The sequence below is a fragment of the Oncorhynchus keta genome, chromosome 24 (genome assembly GCF_023373465.1).
Source record: "Oncorhynchus keta strain PuntledgeMale-10-30-2019 chromosome 24, Oket_V2, whole genome shotgun sequence".
NCBI lineage: Eukaryota > Metazoa > Chordata > Actinopteri > Salmoniformes > Salmonidae > Oncorhynchus > Oncorhynchus keta.
In genome coordinates, this window is record NC_068444.1 from 36,087,193 (window position 1) to 36,112,380 (window position 25,188).

Below are 25,188 nucleotides of genomic sequence, written 5' to 3' on the forward strand. Positions count from 1 at the left end.
TATATCACAATCATTTCCAAGGCTCTTAATATAGGTAAGAGGAGCCAACTAAAGATTACAACAGAATATTTATTATTACGGCATCTTTCACACGCACTTACATTTTTTAATAAAAAAAACAACATTTAAATTCAATACATCATTCATTTAAAATTCCAAATAATAAATAATTCCATCCGCGCCTCATCTGGTGGTCTGGTGCTGGGGCTTGTGCTGGAAACCGGTCACTGGGTAGATGCTAGTGCTGGGACTGTTGCTGGATCTACAGAGGGGAAGAAGGACAACCTGAGGAGCAAGCAGGCACAGAAGGGAGCCCTTGACTGGGGCTCCGTGGTGAAACTCCCCTATGGTCTGCTCGTGCCGGGGGAAGGTCTGTTGTTTGGTCCCTCTGCCACGCCTCTTCCAGTGTTCTGGTGCTGTGACTGGGTCTGGTGCTGGAACTGGTGTTGGATCTGCAGAACGGGTCCTGGGCTTCGGTGATGGTACTCCCCTGTGGCCTGCTCCCTCCGCATGCACTTATGCTAGCTTTTTCAAAAGCTTTAAAACCTACAGCATGTTTAAAACCTACATCATGTTTAAAACCTACAGCATGTTTAAAACCTACATCATGTTTAAAACCTACAGCATGTTTAAAACCTACATCATGTTTAAAACCTACAGCATGTTTAAAACCTACATCATGTTTAAAACCTACAGCATGTTTAAAACCTACATCATGTTTAAAACCTACAGCATGTTTAAAACCTACATCAAGATTAAAACCTACAGCATGTTTAAAACCTACATCATGTTTAAAACCTACAGCATGTTTAAAACCTACATCATGTTTAAAACCTACAGCATGTTTAAAACCTACATCATGTTTAAAACCTACAGCATGTTTAAAACCTACATCATGTTTAAAACCTACAGCATGTTTAAAACCTACATCATGTTTAAAACCTACAGCATGTTTAAAACCTACATCAAGATTAAAACCTACAGCATGTTTAAAACCTACATCATGTTTAAAACCTACAGCATGTTTAAAACCTACATCAAGATTAAAACCTACAGCATGTTTAAAACCTACAGCATGTTTAAAACCTACATCATGTTTAAAACCTACAGCATGTTTAAAACCTACATCATGTTTAAAACCTACAGCATGTTTAAAACCTACATCATGTTTAAAACCTACAGCATGTTTAAAACCTACATCATGTTTAAAACCTACAGCATGTTTAAAACCTACATCAAGATTAAAACCTACAGCATGTTTAAAACCTACATCATGTTTAAAACCTACAGCATGTTTAAAACCTACATCAAGATTAAAACCTACAGCATGTTTAAAACCTACATCATGTTTAAAACCTACAGCATGTTTAAAACCTACAGCATGTTTAAAACCTACAGCATAAACTAACTACTAACTACTAACTAACCACTTTAACTACAATAACATTCTCAATAACGGTTACAGATATTTGTACCCTTGCTATGACTATGATATGTTGTTTATCTACCTTAGATGAATGCACTGACTGTATAGCAAACATGTGCAAAGCAGTAGAGTATGGTACGGTATGATAAGGTACGGTACAGGACAGGACAGTAGAGTTTTATTCAGTAGAGTACATATAGTACATTATAGTTGAATTCAGTAGAGTACATACAGTACATTAGAGTTTAATTCAGTAGAGCAGGGTACATACAGTACATTAGAGTTGAATTCAGTAGAGTACATACAGTACATTAGTTTTATTCAGTAGAGTACATACAGTACATTCGAGTTCTATTCAGTAGAGTACAGTACAATATAGTTTCATTCAGTAGTGTAGAGTACATACAGAACATTAGAGTTTAATTCAGTAGAGTACAGTGTAGTATAGTTTAATTCAGTAGAGTACATACAGTACATTAGTTTTATTCAGTAGAGTACATACAGTACATTCGAGTTCTATTCAGTAGAGTACAGTACAATATAGTTTCATTCAGTAGTGTAGAGTACATACAGAACATTAGAGTTTAATTCAGTAGAGTACAGTGTAGTATAGTTTAATTCAGTAGAGTACATACAGTACATTCGTTTTATTCAGTAGAGTACATACAGTACATTCGAGTTCTATTCAGTAGAGTACAGTACAATATAGTTTCATTCAGTAGTGTAGAGTACATACAGAACATTAGAGTTTAATTCAGTAGAGTACAGTGTAGTATAGTTTAATTCAGTAGAGTACATACAGTACATTAGTTTTATTCAGTAGAGTACATACAGTACATTCGAGTTCTATTCAGTAGAGTACAGTACAATATAGTTTCATTCAGTAGTGTAGAGTACATACAGTACATTATAGTTTAATTCAGTAGAGTAGAGTACATACAGAACATTAGAGTTTAATTCAGTAGAGTACAGTGTAGTATAGTTTAATTCAGTACAGTGCAGTATAGTTTAATGCAGTAGAGTAGAGTACATACAGTACATTTGAGTTTAATTCAGAAGAGTACAGTAGAGTACAGTGTAGTATAGTTTAATTCAGTAGAGTACAGTAGAGTTTAATTATGTAGAGTACAGTGCAGTGTAGTTTAATTCAGTACAGTAGAGTACAGTGCAGTATAGTTTAATTCAGTACAGTAGAGTACATAAAGTACATTAGAGTTTAATTCAGTAGAGTACAGTAGAGTGCAGTGCAGTGTAGTTTAATTCAGTACAGTAGAGTACAGTGTAGTATAGTTTAATTCAGTAGTGTACAGTAGAGTTTAATTACGTAGAGTACGGTACAGTTTAGTAGGATACAATACTTTTCTTTACTGTGCTGTATTTACTGTGCTCTACTGTACTCTACTTTTCTGTACTTTAATGCATTGTAGTCTGCTGCTCTCTACTGTATTGTGCTGTACTGTGCTGTCCGGACGTCTATTTTCCCAAATGTCTATGTTTGGGCCATATGTAGGCCGGTCCGGACTGGACCAAATCTGAACCGAACATGGACGTCTATGATTGGTTCAGAAAATCTACATCCATGGACGTTGAAATCTAGGACAGTCTGGACTGCACCAAAAGAAGACAAAAAAAGACTTATGTTCAGTGATGTAAAGTACTTTAAAAAATATATACTTTAAAGTACTACTTAAGTTGTTTTTGGGGGTATCTGTACTTTACTATTTATATTTTTGACAACATTTACTTTTACTTCACTACATTCCTTAAGAAATAATGCACTTTTTACTACATACATTTTCCCAATGACACCCAAAGTACTCGTTACATTTTGAATGGCTAGCAGGACAGGAAAATGGTCAAATTCATGCACTTACCAAGAGAACATCCCTGGTCATCCCTATTGCCTCTGATCTGGTGGACTCACTAAACACAAACACTTCATTTGTAATGTATGTCTGAAATTTGGAGTGTGCCCCTGGCTATCCGTAAAAAGAAAAAAAGAAACTGATGCCTTCAGGTTTGCTTAATTATAGGGAATTTGAAATGATTTATACTCAATACTAAAGTATATTTTAGCAATTACATGCACTTTTAATACAAGTATATTTAAAACAAAATAATTTTAGACTTTTACTCAAGTAGTGTTTTACTGGGTGACTTTCACTTGAGTCATTTTCTATGAAGGTGTCTTTACTTTTGCTGGAGTATGGACAATTGGGTACTTTTCCCCACCACTGCTTATGTTCCAGACAGTAAGAAAATAAGACACCTTTTGGTAAATGCTTAGTGCAGTGTGTCCAGTGCCACCTCCCTCCTCACCCAGAGATCCCAGTGAAACGGGGGTCCTGTAATGAGAGAGGTTAATAACATCATTCAGAAGAAGGGCCTCTGAGCAGTCAGCTGTTTTATGCCTCTCAAAATTATACTGAACAAAAACATAACTGCAACATGCAACAATTTCTACGATTTTAATAAGTCAACAGTTCACATATTGTCACAGCCATTGCTGGAAGAAGACCAAGGTGCAGCGTGGTTGGCGTACATTTTCGTTTTTATTTCAAACTGTCGCCAACTAAAAAAACAACCGTGACACTTACAGTGCCACAAACAAAGTTAACTACCCACAATCACAGGTGGGAAATGGCTGCCTAAGTATGGTTCCCAATCAGAGACAACGATAGACAGCTGTCCCTGATTGAGAACCATACCCGGGCAAAACAAAGAAATAGAAGAAATAGAACATAGAATGCCCACTCAAATCACACCCTGACCAAACCAAAATAGAGACATAAAAAGCTCTCTAAGGTCAGGGCGTGACATATATAAGGAAATCAGTCAATTTAAATAAATTCATTAGGCCCTAATCCATGGATTTGACATTACTGGGAATACAAATCAAATTGATTTATAAAGCCCTTTTTACATCAGCTGATGTCACAGAGTGCTGTACAGATATGGATCTGTGGGTCACACATGCCTTTTAAAAAAAGTAGGGGAATGGACCAGAAAACCAGTCATATCGCGTGACACAGCTCCTTTGCATATAGTTGATCAGGCTGTTGATTGTGGCCTGTGGAATGTTGTCCCACTCCTCTTCAATGGCTGTGCAAAGTTGCTGGATATTGGCGGGAACTGGAACCCGCTGCCATACACGTCAATCCAGAGCATCCCAAACATGCACAACGGGTGACATGTCTGGTGAGTATGCAGGCCATGGAGGAACTGGGACATTTTCAGTTTCCAGAAATGTTTATTTGAATGTTTTATATATTTGCATCAAAGAAAGTCATAGACAAAAATACATATACATATTTTTTTTTAAGTATGGTGTGCAGGTGTGGTTGGAAGCCCAAGGGCTTATATGAAAACCACACCACAAAAAATATATACAATACATAATTACAAAAATAAAAAAGGTTCATTAAATGTATAACTGTATAAATGAATTGATCAGTGACCGCAAAATAAAAATAAGTTTAATGTCTGTGTGCATGTGAATGTGTGAGAGTCAGGCTATGAGAAGAAGATTACTGAATAGTTTGGTTCATCAGGCTGAGCCCCAGTCTTTGCAAGAAGTTATTGCGGGATAATGATGTTTTGCCAATGTGAAGATAAGAATTCCAGAGTATTGTACCTCTGCATCTGACAGACAATTGACTTTGTGAGGTCTGGCAGTGGGGAAGGTGAAGGTTATCACAGTGTCTTGTGTTATATAGATGGATTTCAGAATAAACCTGGAAGAATCAATTGAAGGGGTTTAGGTCAACTGTCGAGGAGGTAGGAGTATTTGTAGATGAAAGTGCATAATTGGCGTACATTAATGTCGTAAATAGACAAGATATTGAGTTTCTTAAACAAAGGTGCAGATGGAGCCAGGTAATTAGAGGAGGACTTGCTCATTTCTTTTGTATCATGAATAATCTGTGTCGCTGTACAGATCCTTGTGACGTGAGGCCGTGCATTATCATTATGAAACATGAGGTGATGGCGACGGATTAATTTAATGACAATGTCCTCAGGATCTCGTCACGGTATTTCTTTGCATTCAAATTGCCATTGATAAAATGCAATTGTGTTCGTTGTCCGTAGCTATTGCCTTGCCCATACCATAACCTCACCGCCACCATGGGCCACTCTGTTCACAACGTTGACATCAGCAAACCACTCGCCAACACAATGCCATACACGTGGTCTGAAGTTGTGAGGCTGGTTGGACATACTGACAAATTCTCCAAACCGACGTTGGAGGCAGCTTATGGTAGAGACATGAACATTCAATTATTTGGCAACAGCTCTGGTGGACATTCCTGCAGTCAGCCTGGCAATTTCACGCTCCCTCAAAACTTGAGACATCTGTGGCATTGTGTTGTGTGACAAAACTGCACATTTTAGAGTGGCCTTTTATTGTCCCCAGCACAAGCTGCACCTGTGTAATTACCATGCTGTTTAATCTGCTTCTTGATATGCCACACGTCAGGTGGATGGATTATCTTGTCAATGGAGAAATGTTCACTAACAGGGATGTAAACCAATGTGTACCCAAAATTTGAGAGAAATACATTTTTTGGTGCATATGGATCATTTCTAGGATCTTTTATTTCAGCTCATGAAACATGGGACCAACACTTTACATGGTGCATTTATATTTTTGTTCAGTGTAATAACATTCTATTCCCTGATGGAAAAAATAACTGATCATGACATTTTAAAAATACATGGCACTTGGAATTTCCCCAGATACTTATGGAGCTGAATGTCATTGTAAAGATGATAAAAAAATCAATAAACCATTCTTACATGTGGCATTTTCAATTCATTTTCTAGGAGGCACATCCTGCAGGGAGTGACAGATGAGGTTCAGGTTTCGCCTCAGAGAACAAAGGTCATTACCAGGGCCAAAGACAACTGAGGAAATCAGTAAACCCACCACCCTGGAAACCTCTATGGTCACTATGGACACAATGGCAACTGTATGGCCAAATGAAGGAAGAGGTGGTAGCCTCAAACACACATAGAGTACATGACAAAAGTATGTGGACACATGCTCGTCGAACATCTCATTTCAAAATCCTGGGCATCAATATGGAGTTGGTCCCCCCCTTGGCTGCTATAACAGCCTCCACTCTTCTGGGAAGGCTTTCCACTAGATGTTGGAACATTTCTACGGGGACTTGCTTCCATTCAGCCACAAGAGCATTAGTGAGGTCGGGCACTGATGTTCGGCAATTAGGCCAAAGGTGTTTGATGGGGTTGAGGTCAGGGTTCTTTGCAGGCCAATCAAGTTCCCTTTGCTGCTACAACACCCTCCACTCTTCTGGGAAGGCTTTCCACTAGATGTTGGAACATAGCTGCGGGGACATGCTTCCTTTCAACCACAAGAGCATTAGTGAGGTCGGGCACTGATGTTCGGCAATTAGGCCAAAGGTGTTTGATGGGGTTGAGGTCAGGGCTCTTTGCAGGCCAGTCAAGTTCTTCCACACTGATCTCAACAAACCATTTCTTTATGGACCTCGCTTTGTGCACGGGGCAAATGTCATGCTGAAACAGGAAAGGGCCTCCCCCAAACTGTTGCCACAAAGTTGGAAGCACAGAATCGTCTAGAATGTCATTGTTTGCTGTAGCTTTTTTGCCTTCACTGGAACTAAGGGGCCTAAACCATGAAAAACAGCCCCAGACTTTTATTCCTCCTCCACCTAACTTTACATTCGGCACGATGTATTGGAGCAGGTAGCAATCTGCTGACATCCGCCAAACCCAGATTATTCCGTCAGACTGCCAGAGGGTGAAGTGTGATTCATCACTCCAGAGAACCTGTTTCAACTGCTCCAGAGTCCAATGACAACGAGCTTTAGACCACTCCAGCCGAAGCTTGGCATTACGCATGGTAATCTTAGGCTTGTGTGTGGCTGCTCAGCCATGGAAACCCATTTCATGAAGCTTGCGATGAACAGTTATTGTGCTGACGGTTGCTTCCAGAGGCAGTTTGGAACTCGGTAGTGAGTGTTGCAACCGAGGACAGACGATCTTTATGCACTACACGCTTCAGCACTCGGTTCTCCCATTCTGTGAGCTTGTGTAGCTTCCCACTTTGAGGCTGAGCTGTTGTTGCTCCTAAACATTTCACTTCACAATAACAGCACTTACTTATCGGAGAAGCTCTAAATTTGATGAACTGACTTGTTGTAAAAGGTGGTATCCTATGACGGTGTCACGTTGAAAGTCACTGAGTTCTTCAGTAAGGCCATTCTACTGCCAATGTTTGTCGATGGAGATTGCATGGCTGTGTGCTTGATTTTTACACCTGTTAGCAACAGGTGTGGCTGAAATAGCCAAATCCACTAATTTGAAGGGGAGTTGACATACTTTTGGATATCTAGTGTATATTTGTAGCCTCAACATAGCAGACGAATGTATAGTTATGCAAAACCATAGCTTTGTCTGACTAAAATCACCTCATCAATGAACTAAACTCAAAAGGTGCTGAAGTTTCAACTCTGTGACGCTTAATAATAATTGAAGATTTACAGCACAAAATATCTGGAGCCCAGATGTTTACCCACTAGAGAGAGAGAGGCAGGCAGGAGAATTCAAAAACAGCTCCCAAGCTCTGCTCTGCTCCTTTCCCATACAGAAGCACTAATTAGTCTCTGCCTCAGAAGAGTTTTAAAAAGAGAATTGCCCCTCATCTACAAGGGTAATGATAAAACAATGTAGCCATACCTTCAGCAATTAAAACAGAAGCTGTAATACCAAGACACTAATGGCCATAAGTTGCAAGGCTGTTTATATTAACAGGAACGCTCTCCTTTGGCTGACTTTTCACACTTTTACGACTCATAATCAAATAAGCTACAATCGTCAAGAGGGTGATATAGTGTTTACCAAAGTGAAGAGTGAGACATTGTAAATAGATTTTTGAAAGGCACCGATCATGAGAGACAGGGAAGGAGAAACTGAAATACAGAGAGAAAGAAAGCGTGAGAGAGTCTATTGGTGGCCAAAGACAAATCGTCGTCTCTCTTTGGACAGACTGTTTTGTTCTGATGACTCTCTCTGTGCTGTATTTCCTTGGCTGCACAGACGGCTCCATCAATACCCTCTGTGGGGGCCACTCAGTCAGGTGAGGACAACGGAGCTAAGGGCAGCATCCTGACTGTCACAACCGTGGCAGGTACAGTAAACTCCTTTCCACCAACCACCAGAGACATATCACCTCTGATGCATTGTACACCCCCATCCAAAATAACCTTACAGTGCCCTACTGTAACAATGCCCCCAAACTGGCAGGTCTAAATCTACATATGAGCTATCTGAAATACAGTATTGTCAGGTTATAAATCATTTTAGGACACTGAGGGGCCGTGGGAGTTGTTGTGTGGGGTGTTGCATTTTCATGGTCTAATCTTGGGTTTCTTTACAAGCTGATTAGGATGATGGATTTGGTGCTTGGTGTTTTAGTCTGTTACGCTCTGCTGGTTGTCATCCGGAGGTCTTGTCATGGCTGTAGACCCAGCCTCTCTGAGAGAATGATGTATCTGTTCAAAAAGGCCCCCTGGAGAAAGAGACAGAAATATTGAATTATGGCTATGACTTAAAATATGATTAGGAAGAATAACCTAACTGGTAAACTCCCCTCAAAGGCAATGTTCTCTCTAATTTTTCTTGGCACTAAGCAAATTGTAGGTCTGCTGAGTGCAAACTTGTGAAAATCCTGTGCAACGTCCAGTGAGCATTTACTGTGAACTGTACCCGCTCTGAGTTACAATTTTAACAGTGGCCAAGTAGACGACTGTGGCTATTTGATCATAATGTAGGCCTACCAGTGTCTTACCATCAAAAACTATGAAGAAAATGCATCCCACAACATTTTAACATGGAAATAGCTGTTCTATCATTCAGCCTACAGTCACAGCCAATATGTGGTGTTCAATGTAGGCAAACATTCCATGAGACTTTTGAAAAAAACATGTAGGGCTTGACATGAACCTGTTTATCCACTTGTCCTTCAGACAAGGAGGCGACTGAAAATGGTGTTGTGGTGTTGGACGCAAGAAACACCTTTACAAAATAAAATGCATTATTATTCCTATAGCATTATTACAGAGAATCAGACACATTATGCGACCCTCTCTGCCTATTGGCTACTTACCTTATTCAAGCCTGTCTAAACAAAAGCTCTTTACCTGACTTGCTTTTCAAAGATGTCTAGAAATGTACAATTGTGCTCTTGTAGGAAGCAATCCCTCCCCTACTGCTGTCTAAAAATGATCTACAACTGGGCTAATAACTCACTAACTAGCAAAGGTTATGAACAAAATGTGCACACGTGGCTACATGAAGCTCTCGCTTTGATCTCAAAACAAGCACATCTACTCACGACCACAGCTGTAAACAGTCCAGATCATAGCCAATGGCATAGATACATATGGCAATGATCTATTTGCATATTGGCCTATTGCAGCTCTGATTGGTTATGCCGCACCGGTCTGAGTAGAGTCGGGGTGTGTCAATGCAATAGAATACAACTCGGATGCATTCTGCCTAGAACAACATCTCTTGCATAGTTCGTTTTCTTTTGATATGTTGCATTGAAAGTGGCTAATATTGCGTTGATTCGATCATGATTGCCACAGTAAAGGGAAACGTTGATAGTGTTAACTAACAGGGACATCTCTAGAAAGTTGAGTAAGTTCCATCTTGTGCATCTCTCCGTGGGCTGATACAGTATTTAGTCTGCACGACAGTCCCGTGGTCAGTGTTGCTAATTTAGCAACTTTGTCGCTATATTTAGTGAGTATTCAGACCCCTCTAGCGACACATTTTCAAAAAAGCGACTAGCGACAAAATCTAGCGACTTTTTCTGGTGTTATTGGAGACTTTTGGAGACTCTGACGTGAAAGCATGTACGGGTCTTACTCTTCTCAACGAGCAGCGGGTGCAGCCGTGGGCCGCACACTCATCCCAAAGCACTCACAGGTGGCCCAGTCCTCGCGCAGCAGTCCCTCCCAGCTGCAATCAGAGCAGGAGATGTTCAACCCTCCGTGTCCAGACTGCAAATGAATCGCGCATGCGGGAAGCTGCCGCTGGCTGATCCCGCCCTGGCTTGCATTCTGGGTGGGATGTAAAATGTTCTTTGTCTAAAATAAATCACTGCATAAAAATAAAATCACTGCATTTGACTCACACAGTCTGTCACTTACTCACCATGTCCGCTCTGTGTGCCTCCCTGTGACATAAGCTAAACATGCAGCTGGCTAGCTCATCAAGTCTCAATCTAATCTGTACACTCAAAAATACAGAACGGAGTGGGAATTGTTATATGAATAATCTAATATAAAGCGTTACTAGCAGACCAAAGCTCTGGTTAAACCGAATGCCCTCAGATAACTCTGGGCCCAGTGTCTTCAGCCAAGTCTAGAGCCTGTGTGCAATAACATGATTATCCGAAGGACACACAGCTGCAATCACGCAAATATTACTCCCCTGTAAAACTACAAAGAGCATCCTGCAACACTAACGAGCTTAGAAGTGCCAAGCTATCTCGCTGACATTGTACCCTGCATGCACTCCTGCAAAGACAGGAAACACCTGAGCCTAAAGCAGACATTACCAATATCCACGTTTCCTGGACACACATACATTTCATGAAGCACTGTACACACACACTCTACCCCCCTACTGGTCGGGTGCCAAGAGCAAAGGACTGTTGCTGTGCACCAATGGGGCCCGCTCTGGCTAGAGCAAGGCCCGCCTCCAACTCTTCAGGACCAGTCAGAAGACCAACACGACAAGACTCCACCTACATATTCCATGTATAAAATCTGCTGTGACCAATGTCTAGCTCTCTTTTTCACCTGACTCCTTACCGAGTTATATGAACTAGATCCGTGCACGTAAAACTGCAGGACAAGATATCTTTGACCAATAAACGGCCTTTTTGATACACCTGATTCCACTCTGTCCAGCGTCGTTGATTTGCATTCCCTCTCCAGTATGAAACAGTAACAGAATCAAACCCCGAATTCAAAGGCTGGTTGAAGCCGTTTATTGGAGATGATATACGGACATACTGCCTGTATTGTAAGGCTGATTTCTCCGCCAAACTTAGTGATGTAAAAAAACACATGACAACTCAAAAACATACTCAAAAGGCAAAGCCTTATAACAGTTCCACTCAAAACAAGCTGCCATTTATGGTTAAAAAAAATTGACTCTGCAAAAAAGGCTGAGGCCACCATGGAATTAGCTATCACTGAATACTGTTCCATGCTGGCATGTGATCACATTTGAAAAGCATGTAGAGCTGCTTTCTCAGACTCCACTGCTGCTACCCACTTCAACATGCACAGGACAAAGTGCACAGAAATGATTAATGCTGTTTTAGCACCATACTTTCTGAAAAAGTTGGTCGCAGATGTGGGTGACCAGTGCTTCAGCCTCCTCCTCGATGAGTCCACGGATGTAAGTGTTTCTAAGTACCTGGGGGTTGTGATAAGGTACTTTAGTGACACCAAGCAGACAATTGTATCAACATTTCTGGGACTTGTTGAGTTGGAGGGAGGAGATGCCAAATCTATAGCCGGTGCTGTTGTGGCTTTCCTCTAGAAGTTTGTCTTAAAAAAAGAGAAACTCCTGGGGATAGGGACTGACAATGCCTCTGTTATGATGGGGATTAACAATGGGGTCCATAAAGTGCTGAAGGAGGAGTATGGCCTCAAATATTGGTTCTTATTCGCTGTGTGTGCCACTCTCTGCAGCTTTCTGTAAGTCATGCTACCAATGACACCATCCCCCGTAGTGTGGAATACTTGGTACGAGAGACTTATAACTGGCTTTCAGTGTCTCCAAAGCACAGGGAGGCATACAAGGCCATATATGAGACCATCAACTGTGGGGAGAAACATTTACAGATAACCAAGGTGTGTGCCACACTGGCTCTCCATTGAACCCACAGTTTCACGCATTTTGGACCAGTGGTAGGAACTTAGGCTGCACTTCGCAGTCACCAAGTCCAGTGAACACTGCTACATGGCTGTGGTTTTACACTCCATGTACAGTGATCATCAAAACATATTGTATCTGACTTTTTTGAAGACAAAAAGGTGCTGGGTGAGATACAGTTGACCATCAAGGCTTTTGAGGGAGAGCAAGTAGATCCTCTTAAGCTACTTGACAGCTTGGTTAGCCTGATCAAGTCTGTGAGCAGCAGGGTGCTGAATCCACTGGCAAATGTTGATGTACTCAAAGGGCCAATAGATGGATACATCAGTCCCAAACTGTACCTTGGTTACCTTTTTGAGTCAAAGGCAGCTGAGCTCCACCTTTCGCCTGAGGATGAAAACAATGTCCGAAAGCGGTATGTAGCCTTCACCATCTCCCTCACTAATGAGTTGAGGGCGAGACTGCCGGACAACATCGAAGCATTGCAGTACATGTCAGTTTTCAATGTGGAGGAAACTCTAAAGCACAATAAGAGCCCTGGAGAAATAGAAAAAAAAATAGCCAAGCTCCTTGGCTACTCCACTGCAGAGATAGACAAGATTGTCCAGCAATGGCGTGCCATCCATCTTAGTAAATAGAATGAGACACAAAACACACTGGGCTTCTGGAGTGAGATTTGGAAGTTCAGGGATGCAGCTGATATCAACCCGTTTCAAGAACTTTCCATGGATGCTGTGTCTGTGTTGTCCTTGCCACACTCGCTCGAATGCTGAAGTCGAGAGAGTATTCAGTCAGATGAGTGTGGTAAAAAGCAAACTTAGAAATGGGATGTCCTTGCAGACCCTTAACTCCATCCTGTACATTCGATATGGACTGAAACTGTCTGGTGAGGCTTGCTATGAGCACCAGCTGCCTGATAATGTTTTGCAGCTTTTTGGCTCATCGGCTGCTTACTCATTTAAATCAGCTCCCTCAGTTGCTGAACCTGCCATAGAGAGCCTCGACCAAAATGACAATGACCCACTCTTTCTGTGAGCCAGCACAGCCTGTGTGTGTGTGGAGGGGGTTCTGGAAAAAAAAAACAATTAACCTGAATTACCATAATTTTCTCACATTGCCATTGACAGTTTTTTCTATTGTCTCATGTTAGTCCATTTAAATTGTTAGTGTAGATTGTATACCAAAAAATGTAAAAAAATGTTGTGGTTAAAAATATTCATGTTTTACTGTGACTTGTTGTAGGCTCCTGTGGACCATAAGGTTAAAAAACAAACCAAATTAATAAAAAATTAAAACATTAAAAAAATAAGTAACTCCATCAGTATCTCTTTTGGGTCACTTTTGCCGTGTCAAGCCCAGATAAAGGAGCAGGGTTGGAATTGTGACATAAAAAAAACAGAAACATTGACAGAAGAAAGTTCATTTGTAGTTCTAAACATATTTAGAGTGTTTTTTTTACTCGCTTTTTTGTCTCTCCCATGACGTTGTTTCTCTCTCCTGCAGCGTCCATCACAATTCCATGCACATGGCCAATTATGTGAAATTTGGTGATGACGTCATTTACCGACTTCTCGCGACTTTTAAGACAGCCAATAGCTACTTCCCTTACTGAAGAGTGGGCAACAGTGCCCATGGGAGCTGCACTGCAGTCTCGAGAGAATATTGCTCCCATTTATGCATGTAAACACAGGCAATAGTATGTAAATTAATGCAGCATTTCCCTGCCGATTGCTATTGAATCTGTCCCTAAATCCCCCCATATCCCCTGCTAACTTCTCAGCAGTTATTCCAAAAAGAGCCTAGATAAAATCCTTTCATCACCACCCTTTAACGTACTGAGGTTTTAATTATGAACTTGTTGATTTAGACTTTGCTATTCATTTGTGAACCAATGCTCAAATTACGATGTTAATGGAACATAACTAATGAAGTAAATCCAATAACTTAAGATGTATGATTTATTGAAAGAATTGTAAAGTGAAAATGCGAAATGATTAGGCCGCTGATAGGCTACAACGGTCCCGCAACCAGCGAACATGTGAGCGGTGCATTATGAGCGACTTAATAGGCGCATGCAGCCCTAAAAGGAAAATGCAATCATCTGCGTTGTTTGTGCAACATGGGCCCCGGTCCGCGGCTGTCACAGACACAATGGATTGGCTTGATGAAGAGTAGTGCATCCCAGCTAACAATCAGGCCACCGGCAATATGTCACACTATTTGAGGATAACACATCATGTAGAGCCCCAGCGAATATTGCTGTCTTCCTAAACACAACATTGTTAAAGCTTATTCCTGATAGGGTCATGGAGTCTTTTTCCTAATTACGTTTCCCCCTGTGGTTTCAGCTGCTGGTCCTTGCCTTGTCTGTACAAGGACAAGGCATTATTTGATTTGCTAATGGCAAATAGACATTTTAGGCATCTGGTGATGGGATTGGTATGAAGATGAGTATCACAGACTCTGTTGTACGCATGTGCATAAATATCAGCTATATCAGATGAACAGATTATATGGGTGGTCTCTCAGATGGACGAAATTAAACAACGAGTTCATAAATCAAACCAACAGGTGCCAAAGAAAGGTTTCAGAATGCAATGATGACCCCAAGACTGATTTTCTAAATTCAACCACCTCCTCATTTGACCCCGGCCAAATGAATATGCCTCACATATTGTTCAGATTCATATTTCCAGTCTCTTGTTGCTGTCCAACAAAGAAGACATTTATGCATTATTAGTTGAATCACCTCACTTCATATCCCCAAGATTCAATACCTTTTCATCTGTGTCTTCAGGCAGGAAAAGCTAAATATTGTTTACCTTCAGGTTTCTCTCTGTCATTTAATTTGTTTTGTTATGAGGTGTGACAAATGGAATACGGATTATCGTTAATTTTCCATCCTTGAGACGGTGACACTCACCTTTATATCATATTATTTCCAACAGACATCTAACAGTTTCATTCACACTCTGTGAGCAGATTTCTCTCTCAGAGTTTCCAGGTTGCAAACCAACTGAGCCAGTGCTCAGATACTGAGATGTGGAATACTGCTCTACAGCACCATGGTCTTCATTTTGCCCATCCGCTCCGTCTCAGACTTAGATGAAGTCAGATGAAACCAAAGGAAAACATAGATGAAGATGGAAACCATGCGGTCTGATGAGAGAAATCCCATCAGAAGCTTGATCTCTAGTCTTCATTACAGACATGACAGCATGTCAAGGCTCAGAGAGCGTCCATGATGAATTCCCGTAAGCAACATCTGGAGCCAAGAGCCCCACAGCATACATGGAATTGTTAAGATATCAGAGTCAGTGATCATTTTAGTATTTTGAGTAATTCTGACCATCTGTTCAGGATGATCATGAGGAGGTGTCAATTAACAAGTCATCACTGGCTTCAGGGCAAGGCTGTCATCAAACTTAGCTTAACTAAGGACGACTTAGCTAATTGGCTGCTGTACAGGTCTACATTAAAGAAGCAACAGTTTCTGTCTGTCGCCCCAGAGGAAAGAGATATTTGAAGAAAATCTATGGGATCAGATGTAAAATTAGGAATGAATGAATCGATATAGATGGAAATGATAAGTGACCACAATCAAACCACATATGATTTATTTGTAGCTTATGAAACAAACAGTGAGTGGTCAAATACTTTTTGGTTTTGTTGTCAGCAAAGGCTGTTGGTAAATATTGCAGTCACAGTCACACTGTCAGTGATGTGAATAAATAGCAGAGATGCCCTTTAACTTAGTGTTGTCACATCTAATCATATCTGGTATCTCTTTTGTTTGGAAATGTTGTCACATTTTGGCTCTGTATCGTTTGTAGTAGCAGTCTGCCTTATTTTAAATAACAAATGGGTACTTGATGGTTTCAAAAAAACTATTATTGATATACAGTACCAGTCAAAAGTTTGGACACACCTACTCATTCCAGGGTTTTTCTTTATTTTCATTATTTTATAAATGTAGAATAATAGTGAAGACAACACAACTATGAAATAACACATATGGAATCATGTAGTAACCAAAAAAGTGTTAAGCAAATCAACATATATTTTATATTTGAGATTATTCAAAGTAGCCACCCTTTGCCTTGACGACAGCTTTACACACTCTTGGCATTCTCTCAACCAGCTTCATGAGGTAGTCACTTGGAATGCATTTCAATTAACAGGTGTGCCTTGTTAAAAGTTCAGTTGTGGTATTTCTTTCCTTCTTAATGCGTTTGAGTGTTGTGACAAGGCAAGGGTGGTATACAACTGCTCCGCCCACAACCGTAAGGCTCTCCACAATGCATCACCGGGAGGCAAACTACCTGCCCTCCAGGACACCTACACCACCCGATGTCACAGGAAGGCCATGAAGATCATCAAGGACAACAACCACCCGAGCCACTGCCTGTTCACCCCGCTATCATCCAGAAGGCGAGGTCAGTACAGGTGCATCAAAGCAGGGACCAATGGAGCAATGGACATTGCCTATGCCGTTCTGTACCATCACTCATTCATATATCTTTATGTACATATTCTTTATCCCTTTACACTTGTGTGTATAAGGAAGCAGTTGTGGAATTGTTAGGTTAGATTACTCGTTGGTTACTACTGCATTGTCGGAACTAGAAGCACAAGCATTTCGCTAAAAGACCAAGTCCATATTATGGCAAGAACAACTCAAATAAGCAACAAGAAATGACAGTCCATCATTAATTTTAAATCATGAAGGTCAGTCAATCCGGAAAATTTCAAGAACTTTGAAAGTTTATTCAAGTGCTGACGCAAAAACCATCAAGCACTCTGATGAAACTGGTTCTCATGAGGACCACCATAGGAAAGGAAGACCCAGAGTTACTGGTGCTGCAGAGTATAAGTTAATTACAGTTACCAGCCTCGGATATTGCAGCCCAAATAAATGTTTCACAGACACATCTCAACATCAACTGTTCAGAGGAGACTGCGCGAATCAGGCCTCCATGGTCGAATTGCTACAAAGAAACCACTACTAAAGGACACCAATAAGACGAAGAGATTTGCTTGGGCCAAGAAACACGAGCCATGGACATTAAACTGGTGAAATCTGTCCTTTGGTCTGATGAGTCCAAATGCCGTGTCTTTGTGAGACGCAGAGTATTTGAACGGATGATCCCTGCATGTGTAGTTCCCACCGTGAAGCATGGAGGATGAGGTTTGATGGTTTTGATTTGTTTAACACTTGTTTTGGTTACTACATGATTCCATATGTGTTATTTCATAGTTTTGATGTCTTCGCTATTATTCTACAATGTAGAAAATAGGACAAATAAAGAAAAATTAGTAGGTGTGTTTAAACTAAATAAATGGGAATTCAAATCAAATCAACGTTTATTGATCACGTAAACAGTTTTCAATATGTTATCGCAGTTGCAGTGAAATGCTTATTGTTCTAGCTCCAACAATGCAGTAATATATAACAATACACACACAATCCCCAAAGAAAAGAGAAGAAAATACAAATGTAAGCATATAAGAACGAGCAATATCAGAACGAGCAATGCCAGAGTACGTAATATAAATAAATATACAGTATATATTTTTGTGAATGGTGTGTATAGACAGTATATGAATAGAAAAGGTGTGTACAAAAGTAGCTATACAGGATTAGCCATGACTAGAATGAAGCAATAAGGCCCAAGGGGGTGTGGTATATGGCCAATTTACCATGGCTAACGGTTGTTCTTACGCACCGTTGTGCGCAGAGATCCTGGATAAACAGCACAGAGTTCATGGATGAATAAAATAAAATTGTATTTGTCACATGCACCACTTACTTACTTAACCAGCAATGCAGTTAAAGAAATAGAGTTAATAAAATATTTACTAAATGAACAAAAGTTTTAAAAAATCGTATCAATTAAAAAGTAAAACACTACATTTACATAACAATAACGAGGTTATATACAGGGGGTACCGGTACCGAGTCAATGTGTGGGGGCACAAACTAAGAGGGGGTCGTTGATATGTCAGTTCAAACAAGCTCTGAATCCAGCGTAGCTGCTAATCCCATATTCTTTGCCATTCAAGCTTCTCACTGAACCATAAAAGTCCTGTAGAATGACGTTCAGCTCCGTTTTTGTTGTATTCCCAAACACACAATGTATCCCTTTTTCTGCACACAGTCAGTAAAGTAGGTAAGAGCCCACTTTGTTTGTGGGACTATCATTTCGGTTTCTCTCAAATTCATCTAAACGCTTATTTTCTACATTGGCAAACTGTAGCCATTTTATCAAGGTGAAAAGGCGCAATGATATCAAGGTGAAAAGGCTAAACGTTATAGTCATGGTATATAGTCTCACATACACACAGCCAATCTGCTTCCAGTATCCAAACTACCCGGTTTATTATACAGTGTCGTGGCTTTACTATCATAAACTGAATACTTTTTTTAAAATCAAAGATTCTCTGTAATTAGCATTCGTGATGAACTAATCAGGAAAATGTAATTGACTAGGAAGTCGGAGCACCAAGGAAAATATTCAGATCACAAAGTAATACTTTTCCTAATATAACTTTTCAGATATTTTATTTCTGATCAATTAGTCTTCTGATTAATTTACCTCACGTTAGTCTCATTGCAAACGTCGTAAATTGTTGGTTATCTGCTACGAACCCAGTCTTCAATATGAGTCATCCATACATCAATTGTCTTAAAATCATTTATTTACTAACTAAGTAATTCACAGAAATGCATAAACAAACAGTAGATAGTTACAAGGAAATGATAACGGCGTTTCCCTAGTGGGATAAACCTGCACAGCGGCTTGGTGTACAAAAGGGAAGTGGGGGTCGACTGAGATAAGACAACACACAGTTGATAATTATAACAATTGAAATTATAACCCTTTGCACTGAACGCTCACTCATTCTGATTTGCCTAGTTAAATAAAGGTAAAATAAATAAATAAAATTCTGGACCAATTGCAATCAATATATATATATATTTACGCTCAGTGTGTTGTCGGGGTATCTGTTGAAAAGTTTGTTTCTGTTGGTGAGCATCTCTCTCTCTCTCTCTCTCTCTCTCTCTCTCTCTCTCCTAGTAATTAATATCAAATACTTGTTCTTATTCAGTTGGTATCGATAGTCTAAGAGTTTAACCAGGTGGGATGGTTAAAAGATTCAGCAGTCTGGTCTCAACCTTGGCCCTCTCGTTATCGAGGTAAGCTGGTCTGCAACCTTTGTCCTCTCGTAATTGAGAGAAACTTGGTCTGTTGAGAAATTCTCAAAGTGGGGGTTTTATTCAGGAGTTGCAGAACAGGGCGGTCCTCTGATTTAGTTAAACTCAGGGAATTGGAGTTTCCTTCATTAAACATTCAAAAATCACATTATACAATTTTACAAACAGTATCATCCTCACTCATTTATCTTATACAACAATTAGATGTAAACCTCATATCGGAGGCTATTATATAAACAGCGGTATGGTAATGTCTCCCATGTGTTTCACCAAATTGTACCAAACGGACCAGAACATAAATGTTGTTCGGGACCTCAAGTTCTGTGAGGTGGAAGAAATTCCTTTGTTCTCTATGAAAATTCACTCTGTCTCTATACTGTGGCCATGAGGAGATAATCTCCTCCAGGAATTTACGACCTCTCTCTGACCACAGCAGTCTGTGTGTAGGAGACAGGGAGAGGGGGATGGGGCTTGCTGTTATTGGTAATCAGGTTTACCTCTGTTGTGTCGTCAGCAAACTGTATGATTGAGTTGGAGACGTGCGTGGCCACGCTGTCATGAGTGTACAGGGGCCCACCTGGGGTTGGCCCATCAGGAAGTCTAGGACCCAGTTTCACAGGGAACGGTTCAGACCCAAGGCCCTGAGCTTAGTTTTGAAGCCTGAGTTGTAGTCGATGGACAGAATTCTTACATGGGTATTCCTCTTGTGCAGGTGGTACTGGGCAGCGTGCAGTGCAATGGAGATTGCGTCGTTCATGGATCTGTTGGGGCGGTATGCAAATTGTTGTGGGTCTAGTGTGTCGGGTAAAGTGGAAGTGATATGATTCTTAACTAGCCTCTGAAAGCACTTCACGATGACAAATTTAGTTTAGATACCGTCACTTTCTTGGGTACAGAAACAATGGTGGACATCTTGAAGCAAGTGGACACAACAGACTGGGATGGGGAGCGATTGAACATGTCCGTAAACACTCCAGCTTTCCCTTTATAATCCGTGATTGTCTGGAGTCCCTAATGAGCAGTTGAATTGTGACTTCACTTTGTCCCTATACTGTCGTTTTGCCTCTTGGATTGCCTTACGGAGGTCATAGCTTGTCTGTTTGTACACGTCCATGTTTCCAGTCACCTTGCTGTGGTTAAATGCTGCGGTTTGAGCTTTCAGTTATGTGCAAATGCCACCATCTATCCACGGTTTTTGGTTCTAATCCTCACAGTAGAAACAACATCCTCCATGCACTTCTTGATGAACCCTGTCACCAAGTTAGCGTATACGTCAATACTATTCTCAGAGGCGACAAGGGACATTTCCCAGTCCACGGGATAAAAACAGTCTTCAAGCATGGATTCCGATTGGTCAGACCAATGTTCAACAGTTCTGCCTATGGGCGGGTAGGGGCAGGATGGAGGCGTGGTCTAATTTGCCTAAGGGAGAGCGGGGGAGGGCCTTATAGCCGTCCCGGAAGGGAGAGTAACAATGGTCAAGTGTTTTCTTAATATTTCCTTTATAATTTTTTTGTACTTTAACCCCTTTTTATCCCCAACTTTGTGATATATTGGTAGTTACAGTCTTGTCTCAACTCCCCTACGGACTCGGGAGAGGCGAAGGTCGAGAGCCATACGTCCTCCAAAACATGACCCTGCCAAGCCGCACTGCTTCTAGACACACTGCTTGCTTAACCCGGAAGCCAGCCACACCAATGTGTCGGAGGAAACACCATCCAGCTGGCGAACGAAGTCAGCTTGCAGGTGCCCGGCCCGCCACAAGGAGTTGCTAGAGCGTGCTGGGACAAGGAAATCACTGCCGACCAAACCCTGGGACAATTGTGTGCCGTCTCATGTGTCTCCTGGTCACGGCCGGGCAGTGACACAGCCTGGAATCGAACCTGGGTCTGTAGTGACGCCTCAATCACAGAACATGGTGTCACTCGGAAGGCCCCATATTTCCTTTATTAAAGTCCCCAGCTACAATGAATGCGGCCTCAGGACATGCGGTTTCCAGTTTGCTCAAAGCTATAAAAGTGCAAATGTTTTTCTTTGCCCCATGGCAAAACAGAATTGTAGGAAGTTAACTTTGTGTGCGGGGATGAGATTATGATTACAATGATCATGGATGTAATTTGCGTAAATGTCAACACCATTGCCGACAATCGATTGTGTAAAAAATGCCCAATTGAAATGTTTAGTGCACTTCGATGGAACATGAGTCTCTATTAGCCATGGGTAATGTACAGCTGAGTCATTAAAAATAGTTTTTCAACCACTCCCCAAATGTATTTGATAACAAAATATAGTTTTGGCAAGTCGGTTAAGACATCTACTTTGTGCATGACACAAGTTATTTTTCCAACAATTGTTTACATACAGATTATTTCACTTATAACTGTCACGCCTTGGTCATAGTGTTTTGTGTTTCGTTATATATTTGGTCAGGCCAGGGTGTGACATGGGTTTATTTTATGGTATTTCGTATTGGGGTTTTGTAGTCATTGGGATTGCGGCTGAGTAGGGGTGTTGCATAGGCTTGGCTGTCTGAGGCGGTTCTCAATCAGAGTCAGGTGATTCTCGTTGTCTCTGATTGGGAACCGTATTTAGGTAGCCGGGGTTCACTGTGTATTTCGTGGGTGATTGTTCCTGTCTCTGTGTAGTGTTCACCAGATAGGCTGTATTAGGTTTCACATTCCGTTTGTTGTTTTTGTATTTGTATAAGTTATTTCATGTATCGGGATTCTCTTCATTAAAGAACATGAGTAACAACCACGCTGCATTTCGGTCCGACTCTCTTTCGACAAACGAAGAACGCCGTTACAGAATCACCCACCACACACGGACCGAGTGGCGTGGTAACAGGCAGCAGGAGCAGCGAAGGGAGGACGTTATGGACAGCAGAGGTATGGAGTATACTACGTGGGAAGAAGTAGACAGGTGGGCGGTCGACCCAGAGAGAGTGCCGGAGCCCGCCTGGGATTCGCTGGAGCAGTGCAAAGAGGGCTATAGGAGAATGGAGTTGGAGAGGCAATCACGACGGCGCAGAGTGAAGCCCGAAAAGCAGCCCCAAAAATGTATTGGGGGCTCAGAGGGAGAGTGGCTGAGTCAGGAGATAGACCTGAGCCAACTCTTCTTGTTAATCGTGAAGAGCCAAGGAGGAGACCAGAACCAGAGCCGGTGTTAGAGGTGAGCGAAGCAGAGACTGTGAGGGAGTTAATGGGGAAGGTGGAGTGGAGAGTAATGAGGGAGTTGATAGCTTGGTGCGTTAGGTACAAGATTCATCCGACGGAGCGTGTCGGGGATTTGAGGGCACCTGGGTTAGCGCTCCATAATCGTCCTGAGGTGCGTGTTAGTCGGCTGGTGAAAAATGTGCCAGCCTCACGCACTAGGCCTCCTGTGTACCTACCTAGCCTTGCACGTCCTGTGCCAGTCCTGCTCTCAGGCTCTCCAGTACACCTTCACGGTCCAGTCCATCCTGTGCCACCTTCACATACCAGTCCTCCAGTAGCAGCTCCCCACACCAGGCTTCCTGTGCTTGTCCTCGGTCCAGTATCACCAGTTCCAGCACCACGCACCAGGCCTTCAGTGTGCCTCGCCTGTTCAGCACAGCCAGAGCCTTCCTTCTCTCCTGCGCTACCGGAGTCTCCCGCCTGTTCAGTGCTTCTAGAGCCTTCCTCCTCTACAGCGCTGCCGGAGCCTCCTGCCTGCATGAAGCATCCAGAGCTGTCAGTCTGTATGAAGCAGCCAGAGCTGTCAGTCTGCATGAAGCAGCCAGAGCTGTCAGTCTGCATGAAGCAGCCAGAGCTGTCAGTCTGCAAAGAGCTGCCAGTCTGCAAGGAGCTGCCAGTCTGCAAGGAGCTGCCAGTCTGCAAGGAGCTGTCAGTCTGCAAGGACCTGCCAGTCTGCAAGGAGCTGCCAGTCTGCAAGGAGCTGCCAGTCTGCATGGAGCAGCCAGAGCTGTCAGTCTGCATAGAGCAGCTAGATCCGCCAGTCAGCCATGATCTTCTAGATCTGCCAGTCAACCAGATTCTTCCAGATCTGCCAGTCAACCAGTCTCTTCCAGATCTGCCAGTCAACCAGAATCTTCCAGATCCGCCAGCCAGCCAGGATCTACCGGAGCCTACTACCTGCCTGAGCTTCATCTCATTACTGGGCTTCCTCTCAGTACTGGGCTTCCTTTCAGTACTGGGCTTTCTCTCAGTACTGGGCTTCCCCTCAGTCCCGGGCTGCCCCTCAGTCCCGGGCTGCCCCTCAGTCCCGAGCTGCCCCTCAGTCCCGAGCTGCCCCTCAGTCCCGAGCTGCCCCTCAGTCCCGAGCTGCCCCTCAGTCCCGAGCTGCCCCTCAGTCACGAGCTGCTCCTAAGTTCAGTGGGGTTCTGGGTGAGGACTATTAGGCCATGGTCGGCGGCGAGGGTGGATTATCCCAGGACGCGAAGGGGAGGAACTATGACATTAATGGAGTGGGGTCCACGTCTCGAGCCGGAACCGCCACCATGGACAGACGCCCACCCGGACCCTCCCTATGGTTTTGAGGTGCGTCCGGGAGTCCGCACCTTAGGGGGGGTTCTGTCACGCCTTGGTCATAGTGTTTTGTGTTTCGTTATATATTTGGTCAGGCCAGGGTGTGACATGGGTTTATTTTGTGGTATTTCGTATTGGGGTTTTGTAGTTATTGGGATTGCGGCTGAGTAGGGGTGTTGCATAGGCTTGGCTGTCTGAGGCGGTTCTCAATCAGAGTCAGGTGATTCTCGTTGTCTCTGATTGGGAACCGTATTTAGGTAGCCGGGGTTCACTGTGTATTTCGTGGGTGATTGTTCCTGTCTCTGTGTAGTGTTCACCAGATAGGCTGTATTAGGTTTCACGTTCCGTTTGTTGTTTTTGTATTTGTAGAAATTATTTCATGTATCGCGATTCTCTTCATTAAAGAACATGAGTAACAACCACGCTGCATTTCGGTCCGACTCTCTTTCGACAAACGAAGAACGCCGTTACAATAACTCAATGTAACACAATTCCAGTGGGTCAGAAGTTTACATACACTAAGTTGACTGTGCCTTTAAACAGCTTGGAAAATTACCGCAAATAATGTCATTGCTTTAGAAGCTTCTGATGGGCTATTTGACATCATTTGAGTCAATAGGAGGTGTGCCTGTGGATGTATTTCAAGACCTATGTTGAAACTCAGTACCTCTTTGCTTGACATCATGGAAAAATCTAAATAAATCAGCCAAGACCTCAGAAAAAAATCATTGTAGACCTCCACAATTCTGGTTCATCATTGGAAGCAATTTCCTAACTCCTGAAGGTACCACATTCATCTGTATAAACAATAGTATGCAAGTATAAACACCATGGGACCACGCAGCCGTCATACCGCTCAGGAATGAGACTCGTTCTGTCTCCTAGAGATGAGCGTACTTTGGTGTGAAAAGTGCAAATCAATCCCAGAACAACAGGGACCTTGTGAAGATGTTGGAGGAAGCAGGTACAAAAGTATTTGTATCCACAGTAAAACGAGTCCTATATCGACATAACCTGAAAGGTCGCTCAGCAAGGAAGAGGCCACTGCTCCAAAACCACCATAAAATGCCAGGCTACGGTTTGCAACTGGACCTGGGGAC